At 41.7% G+C, this 14,164-nt stretch overlaps 1 long non-coding RNA gene across 1 annotated transcript; it reads right to left on the bottom strand.

The window, feature by feature from the left end:
- Positions 1-3,654: 3,654 nt before the first annotated feature.
- LOC111948246 (uncharacterized) lies at positions 3,655-12,225 on the bottom strand. Its single transcript, XR_013658733.1, has 3 exons — positions 12,131-12,225; positions 5,530-11,830; positions 3,655-5,229 (listed from the first exon to the last, which is right to left on the bottom strand). It is a non-coding gene; the product is annotated as an uncharacterized LOC111948246 (long non-coding RNA).
- Positions 12,226-14,164: the final 1,939 nt, after the last annotated feature.

The raw sequence follows: 14,164 nt of genomic DNA, 5'->3' as shown, positions 1-14,164 counted from the left end.
AATACTAACACCTATGTGGTGTTTTGAGGTTCAACCCCCAAAGCCTCTGTGTTTCACGACTGCACAGCTAGGTAGCTGATTCGCTGTGGGGACCACTGAAGTTAAAAGATGAAAGAAAAATAAGTCTGCATCTGATGTAGAGAGTTAAAGGACCTTCAGATCTTTCTGCAAAGCATCTCTTCATCTTTTCTTCTGCCGACCTCGACTACGTCTTCCATACCCCTGCATTCATAATTTGTCTAGCATGCTTGTTACCTTTTTGAAGAACATGTCCTCTATCATCGTGTCATCTATCAATCAAAACTATTAGGATGAAGACAAAACTAATACTGCATTCACAGCAATGCATGTCCAAAGAAAAGCAGAGGATGCAAATTTCAATCTTGCTGCTCGACAGTTCTCCAAAAAATGTGATCATAAACCTGACGCTCCCGGCAAATGTGGGAGGAGCTAGTGTCAAACGTTTTTAGCGCCAACACTATACAGGAGACACGGATGATGTTGAGAGATCAGATTTATTTATTTTGAAGTGCTCTACAAAGGTGTTGATAGACACGACTCCATGTATGGGAGTCTCCCAGTACGGTGAGATTCTTCATCAAATGCAAGAGCTGCGTCTGCACTTTAAATGGCTGTCAGTCTCTGCGACCCAGTTTGACAACTTGCTGTTACATTAGCCTGAGGAGGGAAAAAATAAAAAGAAGAATAAAATTATATGACCTTTCCATTATTGTCTCCATACAAAAAAAAAGTCATAAAGTTCAGGAAGAGAAAGATCAGATTCTCCTGCATGCTGGTTTTGGACTCCACTTGCTGAATACATCATCAATACCTCATGGGCCAAAGTCAGTTCCTGCTTGGTTGATGCACTGCAAATTCTTCATCAGTTAATTTTTTAATTTGGTAAACATCACGCCACTACACCCGAAACTGGCTGCTGCAAGATCCCTGCACCGCATCAGATGCTAGAAAATGCGCCGCAGGGCGTCCCAAATGCCTCTGTATATTGACTTTACATTAAAACTGAATGTCTATGACCAGATCAAGTTTGGTTTGAACTCAGCTTTAGACTTAAAATAATGACATCTTAATTATATCACAGTCAAAGTTATGTAAAGTTGACAATAGAAATACACACACATTTTGGTTTTGTTTGTGTATTTGCTATTGTGCGAGGCAGAGATACAGGATAAAACTCTTCTGAAGCTGGATTTTCACTTCATTTTCATCCTTTTGTCACCATCCATTCTTGCTTCTTCTTAACCTCCCTCCTTCTTTAAGCCCATTTCCACCTTGTTATCACCCTGCTAAACCAAAAACCTTGGTTCCAATGTCTACAGCTCAGCCATCAGAAACATGTTAGGTAGTTGAACAATTTAAGAAATCAGAAAGTACATCACAGCTTGGTCTGTTATACTATGTCGTTCAGACAGTGACTTCAATTTCTTTTCAAAAACAAGTTTATTATTTTCAGAAGGTTTTTATGGTTTATTTGATTCTTTCACTCTATTTTAAGGCTCTTTTATTGGTATTTATTTATTTTTTCACACCATAACACTAGTGTTACTACATGTGTAGTATTTTCATGCAGACCAGCATCATCTCTCCTGTTTCTGATAGCAGCCACATTGTGAACACAGCAGATATCTTGCAGAAAATGCTTTACCCACTTTTGCTGCTGTGAAAGCTTCCTGTAAAACTCTCCATGTAGGTGCTAGTTTCACTTGTGTTACTTCTTTTCAGGCAATCAATCTTATGCTCAGAACTTGCCACTGAGGTAACCAAGTGGAAAGCAAAAGCAGCTCTCGCTGTGCGAGTCTATTCCATTCTGCACGTGTCTGATATGTCAGGCAGAAATGATTAAAAGGAAAAAGCCCAGATGTTCAAGTAGACTTTCATCTCTGTGTGTTGTTAGCTTTTCATGAGTGGAGCGAAACCCAAACAACCCCTTGGTCTGAATAAGGACCATTAGAAAATGTAATCAGAACATAATTCTTAAGCATAAATAAATCCAAGATGGCTGCCGGGGTGCAGATACACAGCTGGGCAAGTCTGAGTGTTTGCTTAAAAAGTCATCCAAAAAGCAAACTGGACCTTGGATTTAACTATTAACGTATTCCTCTGTCTTTTGGATTACTCTTTATCTTTTGCTAACTTCCACCTGTCCAAGAAAAATTGATAGCTTAATCCTGTGTCCAGGTAGAAAGAGTCGACACATATTATTCAGTATCAGACTTGGCTATGCCAGCCCACCATCAAGTGAGCAGGACAAGGCTGTTACAGGCAAACCACTCCTGAGGGTTTTTAATCTCCTGCTGATACTTTTGTTTGCTAGTGGTGTTGAGCTAAACCCTGGGTCACTGCTACCTGGACCAACACCTCTGCCAGCTGGACCAACATCACTGTCAGCTGACTCAAACCTGGTCTTTTTATTCATTTACAAAACATGGCTGCATAGCAACACCCCAATGGCTGGTTTACATGTATCAGGGAACAAAATCCACAGATAGGACAGGACCAACATCATGGTGCAAGGTCAAAGCCTTGAAGTAGTCCAAGAGATCAAATACCTTGGAGTAACTTTATATTCACAACCTGATTTTAAACATCATATACAGAAAACCATTAACAAAATTCAACGTATCCAATTTCAGATATATCAGCAACAACTTAACCCTTGAGGCAGCTAAACTGTAAGCTCTAAAAGTACTAGACAGAAAGCCCAAAGCCCAACAATACTGTCATATCCTAAAAAAACACACCACCTGCTGGACTGAGATAACTATGTCAAATACATTCCCTCAATTTTCCTTTCCAAAATCCTTCATGGCCTGGCCCCTCCTTTACAGACATTCATCAAAAGAAAGACAACCAGGACTACTAGAACAGTTTCCAGAGAAGACTGCACTGTTCCTCTTAAGAAGAGAACCGTTAGTCAGGCTGAATTCTCCTACAGAGCATCTAAGTCCTGGAAATCAATTCCCTCAACAATAAGACTAAAGACAACTCTGAGCACATTTAGTAAACAGATACAATCGTGGATTTGAGTCAATCCAAACTGCCATCACAACTCTTCATAATTTTTCTTTTTGTTTATTTTGATAAATAATAATTGTTGCTTCAATGTTTAAGAATTTGCTGTTGTTTTTCCATTTTTTTTATTTCTTCATTAGTGTTGTTTTTGTATTTGCTGGGGTCTGCCTTCTGTTATCCTTTCTTTGTTGATTTAACATGTCCTTTTACTTAGGGACCATCAACCTGTCTATAGGGACTAAGGATGGAAATTTGACAAATATATAATCTTATATATTTACATTTTTAAATGTTATATGCTGTCCCTATCTTAAACAAACAAGCAGTAATGCTAAAACCTTAGAAATTATAACTATTTAACAAAAGATTAAAAACATGATAAAATGTCAGCTCTAGGCAGAATCTAAGGGATGTTAGCGGAGGAACAGTTTAGCTTTTACTCTCGAGGGAAACCGCTCTAATAGCTGGTGGCAGTTTGTTCCAGAGTTTAGGAACCAACACAGGAAACTGACGGTTCACCCGAAACCTGCATTTAGTTCTCTGGACCAGCAGCACATACTGGTCCAAAGAACGCAAGTATGCAGGGGACTTGAGGAGGGGGGGGGGGGGGGGGGGCATTTTTAAAGCAAAACTAGTAAGGTAAGAGGAGTAGTACCTGCCATTGACTTGAATGTAAAAACAATACTTTTAATAAGACTCAAAATTTCGACTGGCATACAATTTCAATAGACCACGGTCGGGGTCACATGCTCCAACTTCTTAGCACTACTGATAAATCTAGCCGCTGGATTCGGAACCACCTGCAGCCTCGCCACTGAAGCTTTAACCCTGGATATAAGGAGCTGCAGTATTTGAGCCTGGACAAAACAATAACACGTGTAACAATTTTAAGGTTAGTCTTTAATAGAAAAGGCTTGATCCATGGCCACATGTCGCAGCTGAAAAACAACAGGATCTTGTTACAATATTTATTTGGTGGTCCAGATTTAAGGCAGCATCAAGTCTCACTCAGAGATTTGTGGCCACCGACCGCTTAGATGTGGCAAGAGAGAGGAAGCCATGACCATTACCACCATCAGGGGAAAACACAATTACCTCATCCTTGCTTTGATGAAAACCACGAAGGTTAGCAGACATCCATAGTCTAATATAAGCAAGGCAGTCAGTCACTCTAAGAGACTTCATAGGAAACTCAATGAAGCTGTGGAAAACCACCCTTGAAGCCAATGGGAAGCCACTTGCACAAGTGTCCATCAAATGTGGGATATACCAAGGTGATGCTCTGTCCCCACTGCTGTCCTGCATGGGTCTGAACCCCGTCAGCCAAATAATCAACAAGACTGGCTATGGATACCGACTCAGAAATGGGGCCAACATCAGTCACCTCCTCTACATGGATGACATCAAGCTATATGCTAGAAGCTAGCGTGACATTGACTCCCTGATCCACACCACCAGGATCTACAGTACTCACATTGGGATGTCATTCAGGCTCAAGAAATGCAGGCGGATGGTGACAAAGAGAGGCAAGGTAGTCCACACAGGAGGGGTCTAACTCCCAGAAGGAACAATAGCAGACATCGAGGACAGTTACAAGTACCTTGGAATTCCGCCGGCAAATGACAACCTGGAGCAGGCAACAAGGAAAGCTGCAACAGCTAAATACCTCCAACGAGTAAGGCAAGTCCTGAGACGCTCAATGGCAAGAACAAGACCCGGGCAATAAAAAGCTACGCACTGCCCGTTATCAGATACCCTGCAGGAATAATAAGATGGCCAAAGGAAGAGATACAGACCACAGAATTTTAAGAAGTGTTTGATCATGGACAACATGCAGTAATAAATTAAAGAGTCAAAATATTGGGATCAGTACTTTATCCAAAATTTTGAAGTGACCCAGATTTTCAGCAGAGTTCTGACCTGCAGACAACTTGACCTCAACTTTCAGCGCCGCTGATAACAGCCGCAGAAGGAAAAGGACCTTAATCTAATGTCTATAGACATTACAGCAAAGAGAACTGTAAACTCTGTTTAAACTCAGAGGAACGGCTGTTAATCAGCAGAAGAAGGAATACTATTCTGCCCTCACTGGAACTTTAGCGTGATTTCTAGCTTGGCAGACAGCTAACAGGTTCCTCAATAAACATCCAGGAGTCAGCTTGTACGTTTTGGACATTTATGAGAAACACTGTGAAACTGAAATACAGAAATACACATTAATAAACTTCAATGTGTTACATTCTTATTTCTTTCATAACAAATATTCAACTATTTGTTACTATGCAAACACAAAACCATAATATGTGCTAAAATTACCAGTTTTCACATACATGTAAAAGACGATTAGCATGGATGCTAACATTACATTGAAAACGCCATAGACCGGCTAACGCGATTAGCATTGCTAACGTTTTTAAAACCTTTTACATGCAGACATTCTTTGAAATGACAAAAACTGAACTCTGTCATCTGAATATAACTTATCACTTAACTTACAGACATATGTACTTCAGGGTTGTGACGAGAAATACGTAATAGATGACGAACAACACAACTGCTCTGCTTGTACGTTGGTGCTGCGAGATTCTACGGCAAGCCGAAAGAGACAATAATGCTGCGCAGCAACTACTCTGCCAGCTTTTCTAAAGGGGGCAGCACACTCCCCGTCTGGTATAAAGTATTATACCACTATGACTCTCTATGTAGCAAAACAATGTCCGAGACAGGTCTTGAATAAACTCTAGAAGAACCTCCTTTCATCACCCTGACATCCACTTTACGGACTCTTCCATCCTGGCCTGGAAATGTGTTGACAATCAGTCCCATAGGCCATTCATTCCGCTTGACTTCAGTGTCTTTTAAGAGAACCACGTCTCCAATGTCGAAGTTAGGTTGACTTGCTTGCCATTTCCGCCTTGGTTGTAGTGTTGCAAGATACTGTTGACGCCATTGTTTCCAGAATGAATCTGCAAGGCTCTGGACTTGCTTCCACTGACTCCGGTAAAGATCTTTTAAGTCGAGTTGTCCTAGAGGAGCCGACACAGAATCGTTTTTCTGAGTCAAAAGCATGGCAGGAGTAAGAACAGTGGCGTTGTCGGGATCTGATGACACAGGGATGATGGGTCTTGCATTCATTATAGCGACGACCTCTGCCAGAAGTGTGACTAAAACCTCATGTGAAAGTTTGGGGGAATGCAGTTTGAGCAGCATAGCATCTAAAATGCGACGAGCAATGCCTATCATTCTTTCCCAGGCTCCTCCCATGTGGGAAGAGTGTGGTACATTGAACTCCCATGTACAGCCCTGTTCGTTGAGGTAAGACTGAAGCTCTGTGTCTTGTGGTGTTATTCCAAGTTCTTTACAGGCACCAACAAAGTTTGTTCCACGGTCAGAACGAAAGAGTTTTGCTGGTCCTCTGATAGCTGTGAATCTCCGAAGAGCATTTATGAAGCTTGCTGTAGATAGAGACTCCACTACTTCTATGTGAACCGGTCTTGTAACCAGACAAGAAAACATGACGGCCCAGCGTTTTCCTTTCTGAAAGACTTCCTCTCGTCCTACGAACACAAATGTTCCATGGACCGAACACATCCATTCCAACGTGTGTAAACGGAGGAACTTGTGCAACACGATCAGTAGGTAAGTCTGACATTTTTTGGGTTCCTGTGTCTCCTCTTAGCTTCAAACAGATGACACACTTGTGTAGGATGCTTGCTATAAGTCTCTTTCCTCCAACGATCCATAAACCAGCAGACCTAATGGCTCCTTCCGTGATGTGTCTGCCCTGGTGTGCGACACGTTCATGGTAATAACGGACCAGCAATGTTGCAATGTGATGGTTTTTTGGAATTATTATTGTCTGTTTCTCTTCCCAAGGAATTGCTGCTGAGGTCAAGCGACCACCCACTCTCAACAAACCATCCGCATCCATGATCGGGTCAAGTTTTCTGAGACAGCTGTGTCTTGAAACAATCTCTCCTTTAGAAAGGTTTCTGAGTTCCTCCTTGAAGACTTCATGCTGCATGCAGCGGATGATTACAGTCCTAGCCTTTGAAAGGCTGTCTGTCTTTGTTTCTTCTAAAGCTTTAGAAAAAGATCTGACTTTCACAATCAGTTTGGCTAATCCATTAATCAGCTGCTTCCAGCTGGAAAAGCGACCAAATCTGTGTGAACCAAGGTGAGTTTCGGAAACTATTGTGGCCATGGTTGTTATCAGGGGGCACACCTCTGCATCCAAGTCTGGCTCCACAAGCTCAAAATCTTCTTGCTGTGGAGGAATGGCTTCGTTTTCCTTTTTCAGAAAGAGTGGTCCAGAAAACCAATTGCTTTCCTTTAGGACAGTAGCTGGTATAGCTCGCGTGCCATGATCCGCTGGATTGTGCCCCGTACTGATGAAGTGCCACTGATCAGGACGTGTTGACTTTCGGATGAGTGCCACCCTATTGGCAACGTACACGTAGAATCTTCGGTTGGAGTTGTAAATGTAACCCAGTACAACTCTACTGTCCGTGTAGAACTTCACCGCATGTATTGTTATGTCCAACTCATCCAACAACATGTTGGCTAGCTCTACTGCAAGCACAGCAGCACAGAGCTCTAGACGTGGCACCGTGTGGCACAGTTTTGGAGCTAACTTGGACTTTCCCATGCAGAATCCAACATGAATGTGTCCCTGATCATCCACTGCTCTGAGATAAGCTACTGCAGAAATAGCTGTTGTAGAGGCATCTGAAAAGACGCATAGTTCTCTGTTTTGTGTCGAAATTAAAGAAATAGGTAGATATGTTCGTGGAATCTGAAGCTGCTCGAGTTCGATGAGTGAATCTTTCCACGATGTCCACTTTGTCTCTTTCTCAGTAGGCAATGGAGCGTCCCAGTCACAAGATTCTGTCGAAAGTTCTCTGACTAGGGCTTTTCCTTGTACAGTTATCGGAGCCACAAAACCCAATGGGTCAAATAGGCTGTTGACGGCTGAGAGAACACCCCTGCGAGTAAATGGTTTATCTTCTCTGGAGACAAGGAAAGCAAAGGTGTCACTTTGGAGATTCCAGATGAGTCCTAAGGTTCTTTGTGCAGGTAGGGGATCAACACCAAGTGCTAAATCTTTCAACTCTTTAGCTCGATCTTTGGATGGAAATGCTTTCATCACTGCTTCCTGATTAGAGGCTATCTTGTGTAATCGAATGTTGGAGACGGCTAACATTTCTTTGGTCTCTTTCAGAACACGGATCGCGTTGTCAGTGGTAGGAAATGAAGTCAGTCCATCATCAACATAAAAGTTCTTCAAGACAAATTGGCTTGCTTCCAGGCTGTATTCTCCCAGTCCTTGTAGTGCTGTTCTCCTCAAACCATATATAGCAACGGCGGGAGAGGGGCTATTGCCGAATACATGAACAGTCATGCGGTATTCCATAACCTCCTTGGTAGGGTCATTGTCTTTAAACCATAAGAACCGCAGAAAATCTCTGTGCTCGTCACAAACCTTGAAACAATAGAACATTTGTTCTATGTCTGCTGCAACAGCGACAGGTTCTTTCCGAAAACGAGTGAGAACTCCTAGGAGTGAGTTGTTCAAATCAGGTCCTGTTAAAAGAACGTCATTAAGGGATATGCCATCATGCTTGGCGCTGGAGTCAAATACTGCTCGTATTTGTCCCGGTTTGCGTGGATGGTAGACTCCAAAAATTGGTAAGTACCAACATTCTTGGTCCTTGGCGAGCAGAGGAGTTGGTTCTGCATAACCAGATTCAAAAATTTTCTTCATGAATGCAAGAATGTGTTCTTTCATGTCTTGTCTTCTTCCCAGCATGCGACAAAATGTCTGAAAACGTTTTTCCGCTTGTACTCTGTTGTTGGGGAGTTTGCTCCTTGGCACCTTGAAGGGCAGTGGAGCCACCCAACTGTTTGAGTTGTCCATGAAGACCTCCTGGTCCATTATCTCCAAGAAGATTTTATCTTCAATTGACATAGCAGGCTTGTCATCATCGGCTGTTTGCTGAAAGACTCCTTGATCAAGACAGTCTCTCTCTTTGAGCAGTTCGTCCTCATCCGCTTGAAAGACAACTGGATGCTGTAGCATTGGAACTTCCATCTTCTCTTTGATGTAGAAGCTGCTTGGACATGGGTCAAAAAGAGATGGACGGCCGTTCCTCAGTACATTCGTCCTGTAAACACTGATGGAGTCAGTTTTGTGAGTTCTCCCCAGACACACTTCTCCTACAATAACCCAGCCTAGGTCGAGACGTTGGGCATAGGGTGCATTGTGGGGTCCATTGCAGTGCTCTCGAATTTTATGTGCTCTTGGTACATCTCGACCAAGCAGAATAAGGATGGTTGCTGTGGTATCAAGAGGAGGGATCTTTTCTCCAACATGTTTGAGATGTGCGTAGTGTTGAGCAATCTCAGGCGTAGGGATTTCTGATTTGTCATCCGGTAACATGTCACATTCAATCAAACCTGGGAGTGGGATGAGAGTTTTTCCATCTAAGGACTCCATAACAAAATTATTGGCTCTTCTTCCTTTAGTTTCGATTACTCCTGAGCATGTTTTCAATGTGTATGAAGACGAAGCCTCTTTAATGCAGAAGAGCTCGAACAGCTCACTTCTCGCTAAGGACTTATTGCTCTGCTCATCAAGAACAGCGTAGGTTTGGATGGCTTTTTCCCTCTGGCCTGCAGGATAAACTCTGACGAGACAGATTTTTGCACACGACCTTGACTTAAACGTAGCCCCACATATATCGGTGCATTTTGATGTGACGGCTACATTAGCTTCTCCTTTTGGCTCCCCGCCTTGATTTTGTGGAGTTGTGGGGGCCTCTGTAATCCATGGTGCCGGCCCTGGATGTAGCGCTTTAGGGTGAGTCTCACTCTTACACTCTCTACACTGAACATTCTTATTGCAGTTCTTTGCTAAGTGATTGGATGATGCACAGCACCTGTAGCATATGTTTTTGTCCTTGAGATAAGTTTTCCTCTCCTCCAAAGGTTTACTACGAAAGCCCCGGCACTTCCAAAGGGGATGTGGCTTGAGATGTAAGGGACATTGTTTGTCTAGGTCCATTGTTCCCCTTTCAGCAGTGTTGTCATTACAGTTGCCAGAGTCGACAAAGACTTCGGTCTTTCTGACAGAAACTGGTGTCTTCATGTTTTGTTTGAAGAGTTTTTCAGGTTTGTTAATGCTTGAACTGCCAGTGAGTAGAGCAAAACTTGGATCGTTCAAAATCTTGGCTTGGTCGCAGACGAATTTTGCAAATATAGAGAACGGTGGATAAGATGCTCTGTGAGCTTCTTTGTATCGAGAGGCTAGAGAAACCCACTTGTCGTGCAGAGAGTACGGCAGCTTCTGGATGATAGGAGTGATGCCACGAGATGTATTGAGATAGCTGAGCCCAGGTAAAAATCCATCTGTTCTGGCGGCTTCTAGTTCAAGAAGAATGTCTCCCAGGTCTCTCAACCTTTGATTTTCTCTGTTGGTAATTTTTGGAAAATCCTCAACTTTTCTGAGAAGGGCATTTTCTATAGCTTCAGGTGATCCGTAGCAGTCCTCCAACCTTTGCCACACCATATTCACACCTGCTGTTGCATTGTGAATATGAACTGCTCTGATTCTCTTTGCATGTTCAGATGATTTTGGTCCAAGCCATTTACACAATAAATCCAGCTCTTCTCTGGGTGTTAAATTTAGACTTTCTACAGAGCTACAGAAGGATGTTTTCCAGGCCCAGTAATTCTCTGGTTGGTCATCGTAGTTTAAAAGCCCTGAGCTTACAATTTCACGGCGTACCAAGTACTTGGCCAGATCTGTCATAGCCGCTGGACTGGACTCTGTGGCATTGGTAGCAGCAGCTGGAGAAGATTGGGAAGCCTGGTTGACATGGCTGGATGGTGTTGGATGGTGAGACTGATTCCAGTGGTAAAATGTTCCTCTGGGTGGAGGTGGATCATGTCTGTGTTCAAACTCAAACTGAGTGTTTTCAAACTGAGTTTTTTCGGATGGGTTTCGATATTGGGGGTAACTTGGAGGAGTGTCCTGTTTGAATGCATGTTGAGCAGGTAGTACGTGAAACTCGTGAACATTACTCTTACTTGACTGTGCGTCGGCGTTCCCTTTGCAGCTTTTAACCATTTTTTGCTGGTGTTTCTGCATTTCTGGGGTTTCTTGCAGCTTTGAGTCATGGTGAGAGTGCTCAGAGTTTAGATTCTTTGTAACGTCATGGTCAATGGATTTACTGTGTAAGCTCATACATTCTAGGTCCCCAAATTCATTCTCTGCAGCTGATTCCAAGACTTCAGCTTCTGCTATGGCGGCTGCAGCAGCACTTTCTAGTCGCAACTTGTGAAGATTTGCTTGAAGCTCCGCTTTCTTTCGTGCAGCCTCAGCTGCAGCCTTTTGTTGCACCTCTTCAATATATGCTTGTGCTTTAATCATGTCAGCTTCTTGTTGAGCAAATGATGCTTGTGTGCGTGCAGCCTCCGCCTTTGCGCGTGCTCTGGCTGCTATAGCACTGGTTGAGGACAACCGGCTGGTGTGTGAAGAGTTGGAGCATTGTGATCTTATTTCAAAGTCTTCGATATCTTTATCCATCAGGATGGCTGCTTTACTTACAGAATAATATTGTGTGTTTCCACGTAGACCTCTTCTGTGGTAAACCCGTCAGGTGGTTGTCTTTTCACTATTCTGCCCTCACTGGAACTTTAGCGTGATTTCTAGCTTGGCAGACAGCTAACAGGTTCCTCAATAAACATCCAGGAGTCAGCTTGTACGTTTTGGACATTTATGAGAAACACTGTGAAACTGAAATACAGAAATACACATTAATAAACTTCAATGTGTTACATTCTTATTTCTTTCATAACAAATATTCAACTATTTGTTACTATGCAAACACAAAACCATAATATGTGCTAAAATTACCAGTTTTCACATACATGTAAAAGACGATTAGCATGGATGCTAACATTACATTGAAAACGCCATAGACCGGCTAACGCGATTAGCATTGCTAACGTTTTTAAAACCTTTTACATGCAGACATTCTTTGAAATGACAAAAACTGAACTCTGTCATCTGAATATAACTTATCACTTAACTTACAGACATATGTACTTCAGGGTTGTGACGAGAAATACGTAATAGATGACGAACAACACAACTGCTCTGCTTGTACGTTGGTGCTGCGAGATTCTACGGCAAGCCGAAAGGGACAATAATGCTGCGCAGCAACTACTCTGCCAGCTTTTCTAAAGGGGGCAGCACAAATACCAACCTTGGCCATTCGACAGAATGTGGACCCTTTTTTACTTCACAGCATTACCTTAGTATAATAAAAATAAATGCTTAATCTATTATTGAAGATGGTTAAATGATTGATTTCTAATTATATTACTTCACTTGCTCAAAAAATTGATTCATAATTTTTCCTAATGAAACATAATTTGCACATATTTTTAACTTTTGATACTTAACCCTTGTGCTGTCTTAGATGACCCCACCCTTACATTGACGTGTTCTCTCTACCATGACAAAGGTGGACAAAGGTGGAAAGATTTCATGTAATCCATGGACACCAGTGAAGATCACAAATCATTGAAGAAAAAAGGTTCAGAGCACTGTCTAGTGGGTCTAGATGACCCAACTCCCAATGCTAAAGTGCCTAGGATAGCACAAGGGTTAATCAATTTATGCTAAGAAGATTTTTGAAACAGTGTTATGTCTATTTTATGTTTAAATCACATACATGATTTTTCTAATGAACATAATAATAATAATAATGTGTATATATATATATATATATACACATTATTATTATTATGTTCATATATATATATACAAAGACTGATCGCTCTAAAACAAATCCTGTTTATGAAAAAAGAGCTGTATGCTGAGAATTTTTTGCTTGAATGACATCAGGCAGATTTGTAGATCTGAGAAGAAGGGGCTAAAAGCCTAAGGCTAAATGGTTTCAATCCATGCAGCAATGGATTTAAAGCACCCACAAGCCTTATCATTTCAGTCCATACGTCTCAGCACAAGTGCATTTCTACCACTCAATCTGCAGGTTGGATCCTCTGAGGTCCAAGAGAAAGAAGGAGCCGTGTAGAGGATTATAATCCCTGAATCCCAGATTCGAAGATTCTTTGCCAATATCAGAGCGTGCAGTTTTCTTACCTCATGGTGAGCTGTGCCAACAATGCGAGTCGAGATGAAGCCCGGAAGAAAAGGGATCTTGAATTCTTTTTTTCATTCCTTGAAAAGATTGCTTCCAATTGTCACAATAAAAACTAACAGAGTGGGTATGTTTTTGTGTTACACAGGAATGCAATTTATAAAACGTCCGTCTACAGTTGAGCTGCCTCACTGTCACGTTCGTTTAACTTCGACGCCTACAGATGTGGAAATGAATCCATTCTGGACTGAGACGTATAAATATATGTATATATATATATATATATATATATATATATATATATATATATATATATATATATATATATATATATATATATATATATATATATATATATATAAACCAGCTGGGTACAAATTACGACCTTATATACAGTCAGGACCATAAATATTTGGACAGAGAAACATTTTTTCTAATTTAGTTTCTGTACATTACCACAGTGAATTTTAAATAAAACACCTCAGATGCCATTGAAGTGTGACATTCAGCTTTTATTCCATGGGTTGAACAAAAAGATTGTATAAAAATGTGAAAAACTAAAGCATTTTTAAACACAATCCCTTCATTTCATGGGCTCCTAAGTAATTGGACAATTGACTTCCATGCTATTGCATGGACAGTTGTGGGCAATACCCTTGTTATGTCATTATTAGTGAAGCAGATAAAAGGCCTGGAGTTGATTAGAGGACTTGTGCTGTATTTGGGAGATTTTGCTGTGAACAGACAACATGTGGTCAAAGGAGCTCTCCATGCAGGTGAAAGGAGCCATCATTAAGCTGAGAAAACAGAAAAAAACCATGAAACCAGAAATTGCTACAGTATTAGGAATGGCTAAATCAACAGTGTGGTACATCCTGAGAAAGAAAGAAAGCACTGGTGAACTCAGCAACGCAAAAAGACCCGGACGTCCACGGAAGACAACAGTGGTGGATGATGGCAGA

This window comes from Oryzias latipes, chromosome 11, assembly GCF_053564925.1.
Source record: "Oryzias latipes strain Hd-rR chromosome 11, Olatipes_Hd-rR_3.1".
In the NCBI taxonomy this organism is placed as follows: domain Eukaryota; kingdom Metazoa; phylum Chordata; class Actinopteri; order Beloniformes; family Adrianichthyidae; genus Oryzias; species Oryzias latipes.
The sequence above is the reverse complement of the archived record's forward strand: the minus strand, read 5'-3'. Positions and strand labels throughout refer to the sequence as shown.